Below are 10,406 nucleotides of genomic sequence, written 5' to 3'. Positions count from 1 at the left end.
GGGCAGTCTAAGCCTCTTTTCTTTATCCCAGATTCCAAAATTTGCATCTCATCATTCAATCATCGTTAACTACAGGGAGGTTTTCTGGATTTATGCGAGCGTGTCTGACAGATTCCTACACGGCCTTGTGTTATTACAGCTTTGAAGAGCCCCTGATTGCAGATAGGGATCTTCTTGTGCTTGGCAGCGTGCAAACAGAAAGCAGACAAGGTGGTCCCGCCCCACTCCAGATAAACTCTGACCTACTTCAGGCTAACCCGGGGAAGGGCAAGCGCTGCTGAAAGCTGCTGGTGAGCTGCACGAGGAAGAGGACACAGAAGGGCTTTGTGTTACGGTTTGACGTAAGGCAAAGCACAGTCATGCATTAGCTCAGTGTTGATGACATTAGCCACTGGACATTCAGCCTTAGCTTCATGCCTTCAGATGTTTAATTTTTATTTATTTTTTTCATAGAGAAACATCATATAAAACATCAGCTTCATCACATCATTCCGTGTAAAGAAACCAAAAATTGTCAGCTGTGCGCTGTCTCCTGTCCTGACACTGGGTTTTGCTTGAACATAGACGTTGTAGACATTTTTCTTGGCAATTAGAAGATAATATTTTTTTTGCTTCCTGTAGTTATAATCGCCATACCCTAGGTGAAGGAGCACATTTTGTGCTCCGGCTCCAATTACAGTGGCAATCCTGCAAGGTTATGGAGGACACAGAGGTCTGAGTACAACGTTAGAAGTAAGAAGTCTTAATGATGACTTATTAGTAAATAGGGAAAGCCAAGGGTCAACCTCATGATATTGCTGTGAGACCCTGCTAGCCTTGATGATGTGTCTACGGAGCTGTTGTATCACTTCATCATTTCTAAGAATGTATGCAAGAAAAGAAATTCGGGCGTTCGTCAAGCCGTGAGCAACAACAGAGTAAAAAAAAAAAAAAAAAAAAAAAAAAAAAGAAAAAAGTTGTAACATATAGTTGTAACAGGAAGGCTGCTTTTTATTCAGACTACTGTCGCAATACTCTCAGAAGTCACATTTTATAGTGAAAAAGGTCAAAGCTGACAATTGTTAAGTAAATTGGAGAACTGACATTATTCTGCTTTGAATCTCTTCTATCATTTTTTTGTGTTCTTTAATGTAGCACTGGGGTAATAAAGTTTTCCAGGCCACACATTTACCAGCCTGGATGTGGCACAACTCCTTCATTTTCTGGGTGAAATAAGCTAGGCCAGCTCTTTTGAGTGTCATGGTACTGACACCATTGACCCAAGACAAATTGCGTTGATATGGGATTGTGCCACCTTTCCCTGAGTTACATGGGGGAAGGTTTGAAACATAGGGCTGATCTGTTTAATTTGAAACAGAAGCTCAGATCCCTGATTGTTTTTTTGTTTGTTTGTTTGTTTTCAGGCTATTATCTATTGAGAAGGCACTGGAGTAACAGAACAAGTAGGTACTTTTATCTTGCCACTTCTCATTGAAGCAGTGAGTCTCAGTAGCAGGCACGGAGGCGTAAACGTTGCTGGTTTTTGTTCAGGTCCTTGCCATTCATTTGCTCTGCGGGCAGATCCACGCACTTCTCTTTGCCCCTCTTTCCCAATCAGTGAAATGCACAGATACTGTGTGATTTGAGATGTCTGGGCAGTGCCGTTATGGGCTCAATCCCAGGGCAGTTTCAGAAACCCGGAGGAGTCAGCACCACTGTGACTTAGTTGGGAACAGGCCTGGCTTGGGCCGTGTGTGTCAGCAAAAAGCTGGCCTCGGGAGGGCAACTCTGAAACTCTGACTTTTCTACCAGTGGTGGTAACGCAGTGAAATACCAGCGAAGATCTGCGCTGTTGAAGGAGCCGTGCTCTTGATGTAATCAAAGATGTACGTGCCTTCGGGTTGTTCCTGTGGTGGCTAAAGATCTGAGAGGAAATTAGGAAATGCGGTTGTGAAAGAAAAAAAAAAAATGTTGAGCAGAGCACTAGGAGCTGATTACCCTCTTTTCCACAGGGGGAAAAAAATAAAAAAGTGACTTTCTTCAAAGATTTGGAATAAGATATATCCGACTTCAAAGGGAGCTGCTGCAAGGCTGGCTCAGTCACACCACATCCACCTCCTCGGGCAGAGCCAGGCTTGCCCCCTGGGCAGCACTGGGGTGCTCTCCTCGTTTGTTCATATCAGAAGCCTGTGCTGACACAGGCTGGGTCAGGGCTTCCTCTCCTCCGTTACTACATCCATCACATGCGTAACAGGCTGGTGATCCCTTGCACCACGCGGGGGGAGCCCCCGCCTTGTCCGGGCAGCCACTGCAGGTCTGTCTCGGGGATTCAGTCCCAGGCTCGTACCTCGGTGTGAATCAGAGCCTGGTTTCACCCCAGGATGCCCTCAGTGCCTCGAGTGCTGCGTGCCTGGTCCCTCAAAGAGCTGCTGCTGAAGTGCACCACGCTGATGTTGCCCTCTGTCCCAGAAGACTGTCATTCAAACTCTGATCTGAAGCAGGGAGGGAATTCGGGATCTTTTTCTCAGTGTGTTTCCTCCCCTCCACATGTCCAGACTGCTGCTCAGAGCAGGGCACAAAAGCACGACGGCAGATATGAGGGCTGAAATCTGGGGTGTGTAAAACATGCTGGTGCTGAGCTTGGGACAGGTTTGGTGTGGGAAAAGAGGTGGGGATGTGAGCAGGGGGTTGATGCCTGGAGTTACAGGGCAAGCAGAAATACTGCTTCTGGGAGTAAGGGGGTGAAAAACCCTCTGCTGACTGACAGTGGGTCTGAAGGAAAAGCTGGACTATATATCTGCTGCTACCTGGCCATTGGCCTAACTAAATATTCATATTTAAAGCAAATTATCAGTAAAGTCATTGACCGTGCTGCATAATCTAGATCTGTACAAGGGTCAGGTGCTGCCCCATCTCCCAAATCCCTGACTTTGGCAGCAGGTGTTATATCCATTCCTCTTTCAGAACTGCAGCTGATCCTTTAAAACACAGTGCTTGTGACCTGTTTTTCAGGTGTGTCCAAACTTTTGCTGGCCTTACTGCAGTGCATGGGAGGCTTTCTCTTCTTACTCTCTTCATGTTTCTCGGGTGGAAGTGAAAGCTATCTGCCTTCCTCCCATGCTCATCCGTAAATCATCTGAGCTTATCTGAGTGCTCAAAGCCCTGGCAGGGCAGCTTGGTCTCAAGGTAACACAGTCACAGCTCACAGCCCAGCCTCACACTACGAGGCTTCTCTGAAGCAAAAGGAATTCCTCCTTATGGGTGGTGCTAGCATCGGGATGTCTTTGTGCTGCAGAGGACAACTCAGGGCTCCTCGTTTCTTTGCTGCATCCTGGAGCAAACACACCTATATAAACAAGGCTTTCTGTGCATAGCTCCTCTCTCCAGCCAGGAAGAGGAGGGAATGGCCAGCCTGGAAACAAATTAACCCCAAGCATTTTTCCCTTTCCCAGCTTACTAACAAATAAAATCCTTGAACTGACCCCAAAGTAGATTTTTACCCAGAGGAGAGGGCAAGCGCCAGGCGTTCAGTGGACTTTTCCCAGTGCTGTGGGGTCAGTGCAGATGTTCCACCTGTGGTGGCTGTGGTCGCTGGTGCAGAAAGGTGAGAGCTGCGTGTGGACGGGTGAGCCTGGGGGAGTGGGGCTGAGCTGCTGGTGAACTCCTCCCACTACGTGTACCTGCGTCAACGAGAAAGGGAGCAAGAGGTACCTAATTACCAGGTACGGGTAAAATGGAAAGTAACTTCACACCTGCAGTCCTTAAATTACTTTGTAGGGCTTGTACATTCCCAGCTCTGCTGTCTGTAGACACCAGCCCCGTGCGCCTGGTGTAAGTGGGTAATGATGCAAGCAAAGCATCAGAAATTCTCACTGAATGAGCTGACAAAGCTAGCCCAGGGGAGTAGGGGTGACTCCAATACCCTCTTCCAACACTTTGCTGTAGCTAACATTTTGTTTGGGTAGCCATGGAGGTTTTCCTGCTAGCTGGGCTCGTAGAGGGGTAGAGCAGGGTGGTGGGTGCTACCCGTGGAGGCTGCAGGTATGCTGGGAGATGTACTTACAGCTGCCTTCACTGCCCTGCTCTCCTCTTTTCTACTGCTCTGGCTAATTGTGTGTGATGGACTATACCAGAACCCTTAAAACATCGCCCCCCTATCTCATTGTGGATGCTCCCTCTAGGTTTTTCTGGTTTTGCAGTGCTGTTTGAGATGCCACAACCAGCTGAAAATCAGCACAGCTTTATTACTGATCCATCTGACCCAAGCCCTGAGCACACTTCTCCCTGTGTGCTTGAGTTTTGTTTTGCTTTGTTGAAGGCAATAAAGCCTTCATAATAAAATCCAGGCTTGCATTTTAACCTGCTGGGACCTACCATAGAAAGGAGGTCATAAATAATTGTTAAGGTTGTTGATTGTTTGCTTAAATGTATCGCTGCCAGAACATCCCTTCCTATCAGTCAGACAGCGTTTGGGGCCGCCTCTGTTCAGGACTAACCTAGCACTCTATTACTCACTCCTGCCTCACCGGGGGTTTATTACTGATGGTTTTAAAACACTTTGATGGTAAAAGACTCTAGGTATGTGAGATACGGATACAAGCAATATACTCAGAATTCATCAGTCACCAAGATACTTTGCACTGGTCATTTCCTAATGAAAATGGAAGGGAATTTCCTACAAAATGGCAGCATAACTGGTAAGGAGTATCAAAGCAATAAGGAAGCTTGCCAGCAAACCACATGTGTCCAGGGATTGTTGAGCCTTGTGCTGTTTAATAGACGTCAGTGCTAATTTTGGATGTGCAGATTGAACCTGGCCTTCCACAGATAGATTTGATGAATGGAAGACACCAAAATATAATATCCAGTGAGCTAATACTACAGCATTTCCAGCAAAATAGCGCACAGCCTTGCAACAGGTGATGTGTGCAAGCAGCATGGCACGCCTGTGCACGTACGAGGCTTCAAAAACTAAACTGATGTGCAAGTGAGGCTGGGAACTGCAGGGAAGAGGGCACAGGAACCGATCAGCAACATTGCCTGAAGAGCTGAGCCATGTCCTGCTGTGACAAGGTGACAAATGGCCACTGGAGGCTGAGCCGTGCTACCTCTCCGGCTCCTAGCGACTGCAGAGAGGGAGCTGCGTCCACTGGGCTCCTCAGGTCGTGCTTGTTCAGTGAAACAACGCTGGATAGGCAGCTATTCAAAGCCATCTGGACTGGTTTGTCTGTTTAAGTGGAGTGTCAGCTCCGGGCTACGCTTGCCAGCCCTCTTATCGCCCTGTACCACTGATAGCACCAGCCCAGGGATATCTCTGTAGTGCTTACTCATGTGGGTAGTTTTTACTCACTTAATACCTACAGTTCCTGTGTTTTACTGCACCATGTGAGCATGGATATGAGCTGCCTGCAGGGCTTGGGCAGCCTGAATGGAAAGTTTTGGGGAAGTTTCCTTGGGCTAGGGCTTATCCTCCAAACACTGTCCTAAGGTACAGGATGAAGGCTTTGTCGTGAGAACTATGGCTTTCCCTAGCTTGCAGAAAGTCCTCGGTTTTCTTTCCTTATAACCTGGCTTAACCCAGCAGCTGCACTTGAGAGCTGTCATCTGTGATTTCTCTCTCCTGGCTGGCAGCCATGCTCCTGAGAGCCACTGTGGGAGGGCTTCCCAGTCCAGATGTGATAGTGGCCCTCCAGGGGACCCTGCTGCCCTGTTGCAGAGTAAGTGGATGCTTTTCAGTAACCCATGTGTTGGTGTCAAAAGTCCTTGCTGGTTTGCTTCTATTCAGCCTGGGGTTACCCGGCAGTGCCGGTGTCAGATCTGCCCTGTTACTGGTTACCTAACATAGCCCCCTACAGGAGCCTCCATTAAATGCTGTTTTATACGCTGCCTCTTTCAGCCGCGTCCACAGTTTACCAAGGTACTACTGGAAAATGTATAGCCCTGATCTTTTCTAATGATATAGGACAAATACTAACGCTGGGACTGACCCATTTTCTTGGTGTGGGACATGTGGCATAGCTGTCCTGGGGCAGCTGTGTGGCAGGGGACCGGGCTCCTCCTGGGAAGCGTGGCCGTGGTGTGACAGCAGCGCACAGCGTGCCGATGCACAGACCCCTGCTGGAACAACAACAAAAAAAAATGACTAAGCAATGATTAAGACATTAAAACAAATGCTCATTAAGTAATGTGTCTGCCCTGACAAGATCTTCCTATTCACAATCCGAAGGTTTTGCTGTTGCCTGGAAAGCACTCCGGTATTACGGTGACAAATAGCTCACAGAAGTTTGGGATAGGTGTACCCTTAGGTGCCTGGTGCTTTAGTTATGATGTTAAAACACTGATAAGCTGCATAGTCTCTATGTACCGTGCTAGTTTGCGAGCCTGTTCAGTCAGGGTAAGATGTTGCCAACAGCATGCTTCCGAGTTGTGCAGAGACCTTTGGATCAAACATCACTCCTTAATCTTCCTGAATTTCAGTTGCACTTGGTACTTTCAGATGGTGTCCTTATAAACGAGAATATTCCCCACTTTTGGGGTCATTTAGCAAGCTTGGATATTGGTTTAACATTTTGTACCTTTCCATTCAACCCAACTATTCTTCCCATTTGCGGAATTTGTAGAAAGCTTAATATTATTAAATACACAGTGCTATCTAAGTAAGTCTGCCTCAAGCGCAGGCACACAAGTTGTGAATGAATAAAACAGATAAAGGAACCTGACGGTCTAGAAGCTGTATTCATACTGAAAATGAAAGTTTCACAACAGTCCTGAAACAGAGCATATGAGCGCTAAACCTATTTCTAATACTTGCAGACAGGGAGGAGAATTACTAATGCTGACTAATCTACCCAAGCAAGTGCCTTGCTATGACCTAAAGGACTGAAATAAAGTCCATTTGCTTGCTTTGGAAAAGAATCAATTTTTCTGTGTAGAAGGAAGCTGGACAGAAATTTAACTGCTGGGGAAGAAAGGGGAATTTAACGGGGCTGCAAATCCCCCTCCGTTTTCCCTGCTGACCACATCTTCTCACTCTTGGCCCTCTTCCCACTTTCCAAGAAACAAACAGATCCCAATATGAGGTTTTATTGAAAACAAACAAAATACCAACCAACCAACCACTTTCCCTAACTAAGAAGCTCAAACACTTTTGTGCCAGAAAGTTACTGGAAGAATGAGCAAATGTACATTGAGCTAATGAGGGTGTCCAAAAGGAAGGAGGAAGAATGAACTCTTTTTTTTGTGAGGGCTTTAAGATTTGGGGTTGCTGGCTCAAAGAGGAAATATTAAGCAGGTTGGAGATGACCTGTCTTTTTACCAAACCTTGCTGTGTTGAAAGCCAGGGAAAACTCGTTTGGGGTTTCAGTGGAAGTAGGACTGAGAATGTCAGGCTCGCTGAGGTCCTGAGCACCAAACTTAGCTTGTGTCCGTTCGACCGGGAATCGCTTGTGAAGTATTTTGATGCACAGCAATAATTAAATACTTTTTAAAATTGGAGTGTTTTCTGAAAGATAAAAGTAACTTCTTATTAATTAGAAACAGTGTTTTTGACCTTTGTTTTAAATTCATGTCATGTTTTTCTGTCTTAAGGATAATTAACTGTTTAATTACCTTTACAGTTGTGGTCTCACATGAGTCAAAACCACCCAACCCATGGAAGCATCTAGCTTTCTGCTTCCCAAGGGTTACAGTGTTCATTTTCTGGCCAGAGCCTGCCCAGGTTGGTGAGGAGGCCCTTTCCCATCTGCATGTCCTGTTGCAAAGTCCCTGCTTGGCCGGTCTTCATAAGTCTTCTTCTTCTGCACTGTTTCTGCTGGGGTCCAGACAAGTTTATGTGTAAACGTGTGTGTGTGTGCATGCACTTGTCTGTGTAAGGAGCATTCGGACATACAGGTTTAATGTGGGAAGAGCATTATGTTGTATGTGTTCTATCACTGGAAAAGCTCACTAATAACTCCTCCTTGAGAAATTGCTTTTGTCACGAAGAGTGTGGATACCCGAAGTCTTTAAATTGTCAGAGAAACTTTGTTTATACCCATTTGCATTGGCACTGTAAAACTGGGGGAATCATTGATGGATGTGGCAGTGAATTTTTCTCTTACTGGAGAACTTACCTTTTAAGACATAAATGTTCTTAAATTATAGGTGCATTTAATATCTGACTGTACAAAGAGTACATATAACTACCAGTGTGGAAAATGAGTGCCGTCTTACTTTAGAAAAAACCCCACTAAGCAGCAATAGATCTTCCAGGCAGTACGCTGCACCCACCGTGAATTATTTATATCCTAATCTAGTCTCTGTTGAAGCTAAGGGAGAGATTTTCATCACCTCCAGAAGAAGCTGAATGAGGCCATTAGCTAGCACCAGTATTCATGTGCATTGTCACACAGGCGGGCTGCTAAAAATCAAGTTCTTACAAGTTACTGTGGTGATAATGAGGAGCCCATTCCTGTATGTGGCCTGGCGTGGTTTTGTTGAAAAAGGCTGAAAGTGATCTCTGCGTTTTTACTCCATCTTTGTACTTCCATTTCACGTTTCTTATCAAATTAACCTGTCAGAAATGTCCTCAGGGTAGCAACCCTATGCTAGAGTAGGTGATGACAAATTTCAGGAAACATCTGTTGCTTTGGTTGGGCAGAATTTCCTGAAGTTTAGGAAGTTGTAGTTTTTACTCCACGTTATAAAGGACTGCACGAGGCTGCTGGACACTGGCAGATTTTTGTGGCATTCCCTACGAGATCAGAGTGGGAGGAAAAACTGTCTGCATGGGGCAAAACCATGCCCGACACTGCTTTCTGGGAATGTGATAAAGGTGCTTTCATCCCTATGAGAGCCAGACCTCTGATAACTCAGCATAGTTTGTGAAAGGCTGCTCTGGGCTTTATAGCCTGGGCTTTGAAAGGATTTTCTTCTGTACTTAGATAAGAGTGGAGAGGAAGTTGCATTCTCCAAGCCTTTGAAGAGAAGAAGAGAATATAAAGTAAACTGAATGAAAAAGAATGAATTCACATTTTTAAAATGTTAAAAAATGTTACCTTTCAGCTTCAGCAGTTCCCATTGACAGTTCAAGACAAACCTGTGCTCGGTCGGAGGGACTTGCCAGAGGATGCAGGCGGTGTGACGTTGCTCTCCTTTCCACTCCCGTCCAAAGGATGTGCACAGCGTGAGGCTGAGCAGGGTGGGCGCCGCAGCTGAAGGCAGCGTGGAGCTGTGCCCACACTGAGAATAAAGCAATTGACAGGAGGGGGGGGAATATTACCCTACCCCACTTTCTGGACAGGTTGCTAGCTTTTTTTTTTTTTTTTTTGTTATCTGTTTTTGTTAACAGCTAATCTCTAAATTGTTATCTAAAGGTTACCTCCGTATGATAATGCCCGTTGAGGTGCATTATGCAGAGAGGGCAGAGGGAAGTTTGCATATGCACTCCCCTAAGGTGAAAGAGCACATTTGCAGTTTTCTAATGTCAGGTCCCCGAGGAGAAGCAGTAGGATGCAGAGCTTTTTACCACAGCTGAGATGCGCTAAACAACTGGGAAGTTTGGGGGTTGGCGCGAGGGAGTGCTGGCACCCAGCCAGCACACACTGGTTTTAGTGCAAAGAGCCCTGTTTAACCTGGAAGGTGTGCCGTTGGTAACGCAAGCACAAAAACAAGTGAGCAAAAGCTGCCCTATCTGTGCTGATTAGGTAACTTTCAGTTCATCACAACTCAGTCAAGCCAAGCTGCTTTCTGCTGCATTCCTCAATGATTTGTGCCAAATCATATGTTTCAGCCACGAGCAATCTCAGCTGCAAGTCTATTTTAATCTTGCTTTTCTTTATATTTCCTAATGTTGTCAGCACTGCACACTAATGTCCCTGGGTCCTTATTCTCCGTGGTCACTTCAAGCAAATAAAAGCTTAAAAAAAAAAAAAAAAAAATCTGCCCCAAATGTGTTGGTTTATTTTTTGAAATTCTGTCAGCAAATCCTCATATTATGAGAACCGCAACTCCACCTGGCACAGTACCTGCTGCCTGTCACACAGGTGAGACGAGAATGCAAACGGGGTTTTATGTTTGCTGGCCCCATACGTGACCAGCAGACGCGTTTCCCTGTGACCTTGGGGTGAGCATTGCCACCTGTTGCCCTTTTTACACAAAAGCAGCGCGTGCCAGCGCGCGAGAGCCAGCGCTGACCTCTCCGTGAAGAAGCAAATAGAGCCCGGTGGCAGTGCAGTGCCTTTTGGAGTATAAGAAATGCTTGTGACTGGCATGAGAACCCCGTTTGTCACCTATTGCCATTGCTACCACCAGCCCTCGCCTGCCCGCCCTGTAAGTGCCACCCCAAGGTGCCTGCATCCCGAAGTACCCTTACTTACCCCGAGCTGACACTGCAGGCAGCGCAGGGAGCAGAGGTTGAATAACCATTTATCATTCATCAGTTGTATGGT

General features: G+C 46.2%; 1 long non-coding RNA gene across 2 annotated transcripts; it reads left to right on the top strand.

Annotated features, from left to right (window-relative positions):
- Positions 1–2,009: 2,009 nt before the first annotated feature.
- On the top strand, positions 2,010–6,105 carry LOC118165643. 2 transcript variants are annotated; one of them, XR_004750154.1, is made up of 2 exons: positions 2,010–2,991; positions 5,611–6,105. It is a non-coding gene; the product is annotated as an uncharacterized LOC118165643 (long non-coding RNA). The 2 variants fall into 2 exon arrangements; XR_004750153.1 differs by lacking the exon at positions 2,010–2,991 and adding an exon at positions 3,039–3,583.
- Positions 6,106–10,406: the final 4,301 nt, after the last annotated feature.

This window comes from Oxyura jamaicensis, chromosome 4 (assembly GCF_011077185.1).
Source record: "Oxyura jamaicensis isolate SHBP4307 breed ruddy duck chromosome 4, BPBGC_Ojam_1.0, whole genome shotgun sequence".
NCBI lineage: Eukaryota > Metazoa > Chordata > Aves > Anseriformes > Anatidae > Oxyura > Oxyura jamaicensis.
This window is presented reverse-complemented; position numbering and strand designations above follow the sequence as displayed.